The following is a 2,968-nucleotide window of genomic DNA, read 5'->3' as shown; positions in this document are numbered from 1 at the left end:
CAAATGTGCTTGACACAATGGATGTTTGTATGGATTGTGATAAGCATTGTACGAGCCCCCAATCAAATGATTTTAAAAATCGCTCAACATTGAATTATAATTATTAATTATGGAGCAGAAGCCTTTAAATTTTTTTCTCCTTTTCCTTAAATTATTTAATTCTCAAACAAGTTGATATATGTTCAAAATTACTACTTACTACAATATTGTAGCTAAAATGCCAGAACATTGGACAAGAACAGTGACTGTTAAGACACTGGCAGCAATGAAAACAATGCTACTTGTAGTCTGCAGACAAAACCACGTAATTCAAAATGTCATTGTAATTGGGTAATAATGGCAGATCTGGCCAAAGCACATTAAAAAGTTCACATTGTAAACTTGCCTAGAGCCAGTCTTATAGGTTTATTGCTACATGTAAATGGGGCTTATGAAAAATGATTTTTTATTACAAACTATGGGATACTTCTATTATAATAAATGTCTACTGAGACATTAAACAAAATTCTATAGACCATCATGTTGGTATCACCCCTTTGACAATGCGTTATCGAACATCTTAATCAGAGATTCCATGGAAGAATCCTGATCAAAGGAGGAAAATGCATGTCTGAATTTCAAATCCTCATGGATTGTGGACTCTTTCTAGAACCATGGAGGGTGCTGAGGTCCAGAAGCTACAGCCTTCAGATAATCCTTAAGCCAAAATATCCCCAGAAGTCATTTGAAGATTGAACAACAGTTCAGTTGAACTAGTAGAAAGTAGTTTGCCTTGAACATCATACTCTTTTAAGAGATGTCCACATTTGTACCCGTTCCAAAGAAAGGTGACCCAACAACATGCTCAAATTATAGAACAGTATCATTGAGATCACATGCAAGTTAGATTTTGCCAAAGATCATCCAACAACGGTGGCAGCAGTATGTTAGCAGGGAGGTACAAGAGGTTCAGGCCAGATTCACAAGAGAACATGGAACAAGAATATCTTGGCTCAAAGCAGTTGGTGCTGTTAGGTGCCATTAAGTGGGTTCCGATTCAGTGACTATGCACAGCAGACCAAGACACTGCACTGTCCTGTGCCGGCCTTAAATTGTTTCCACACTTGAGCCCATTGTTGCGCCCCCTCTGTCAACTCATCCTGTTGAGAGCCTTCCTCTTTTTCACTGCCCCTCTACTATACCAAGCATACTGTCCTTCTGCAGGGACTGGCCTCTCCTGGCAATATGTCCAAAGTATGTAAGACACAGTCTTACCACCCTTGCCTCCAAGGAGCGCTCTGGTCACACCCCTTCCAAGCCAGACTTGTTTGGCCTTTTAGCAGTCCTCCAGCACCACAGTTCAGGTGTGCTGATTCTTCTTTCGTCTTCTCTATTCAATGTCCAATGCTTCTGCTCAAAGTAGAGAATGCCAGAAAGATGTTTGTGTTTTATTGACTATGTAAAGTTTGCTATGTGGAGCATAACAAACTATGGATAATCTGGAGAATGGGAATTCCAGAACACTTTATTGTGCTCATGTGGAACCTGTACATAGATCAAGAGACAGTTGTGCAAACAGAACAAAGGAATGCTGTTTATAATCAGGAAAGGTGTGCATCAGGGCTTATCCACTCAGCATACTCAATCTGTATGCTGAGCAAATAATCAGAGCATCTGGATTCTGTGCAGAATGTGGCATTATCTGAACAACGTGGATTGATACACCTTGCTTGCTGAAAGTGAGGAGGACCTGCTGATGAAGATCAAGGAAGGACTGCAGCCTTCAGTACAGATCATAATTCAAATGTAAATGTTAGGCTTCTGGATTCGGGGTTACTGAGAGGTGAAAAGCGGAGGTGAAAAAAGGAGATAGAATTCAACCAGCAATGTGAAGTTGAGAAAGATTTTTTTGAGGGAAAGAACTCCCGGGAGGGGAAGGGAGAGCAGAGAAAGGGACGGGAGCATCTTGAGCTCCCAGGCAGGTTCCATAACCCAACAAGTAGGTCAGGTAAATCGCGCCCATCAGTGAGGCAGTGGGACATTGGTAGGACTTGGGTCAGGGGAATATGCAAATGAGGTGAAGAGAGCTGCTGGTGCTTGTGCCAATAAGGAGAAGGGAGGCTTCCTGCTGCTGCCCCTGCAGAGCCTGACTCCTTCCCAGACCAGCTTCTTGGAATGGGGGGGCGGGGGGGGAGGGAGGCTGCCCAGTCCAGCTCTGGCCTTGAGAGGCAGGGGAGGGGGCCGCACAGTCCAGCAGGCGATCCGTCTTTTTGAGAAGCTGGGGGAAGGGGCTGCAGGGTCTGAACCCAGCCCAAACACACAGACCAGACCTGGCCCAGTTACCTCTGTTCTTTTCTTCACAGTCCTGAAAGAACTCATGCAGCAGAAGCACTTTTGTAATCCAGGTGAGTTTTTATGGAGGACAGAGAAATGTCCAGGTCATACAGTCTTGAAAAGGTACACGTTATTTCTGGAAAGCTTACCAGGCCATGTGGGGTTTGCAACTGAGCTCGGAAAAACCTTATGGAAAGAATACAGGAAGGGGAATCCCTGGAGGCCAAGAGGGAGTGCAGGGCCCCCGAGGGCCCACAGGTGCTTGCGCAGAGCACACATGGGAGAGACTCCACCTGCAGCATGCACCTGGGCAAAAGCAGAGTAAAAGAGGCCTGTGGTGGGCCAGCAGTGCATGCAGGGCTGTGAGCCTGGCTCTTATTCTCTCCCACCCACCCTGGCTGGGGGAGGCTTGGTTGAGGGCATTGGCTGATCTTACTGGCTACGTTTAAGCACACCTGTGTGATGTCATGGGCCTAGGTTGTGGCTAGGTTTGGTTTCACCTGCACTTAGGGGATCCTAGTCTGCACATGACCAGTGCTGGATTTTCCCATAGGTGTCCAATTAGTGTGCCTGATCTCCCTGTAACCCCTGTTATGGCCCGATGTATCATTGGGGAAGACAACCCATTTTGTCCCTAATATAAAGATCAAAATCC

The sequence above is a fragment of the Echinops telfairi genome, unplaced genomic scaffold, assembly GCF_000313985.2.
Source record: "Echinops telfairi isolate 266 unplaced genomic scaffold, ASM31398v2 ScPeMD7_7458;HRSCAF=8496, whole genome shotgun sequence".
Classification (NCBI taxonomy): Eukaryota; Metazoa; Chordata; class Mammalia; order Afrosoricida; family Tenrecidae; genus Echinops; species Echinops telfairi.
The sequence above is the reverse complement of the archived record's forward strand: the minus strand, read 5'-3'. Positions refer to the sequence as shown.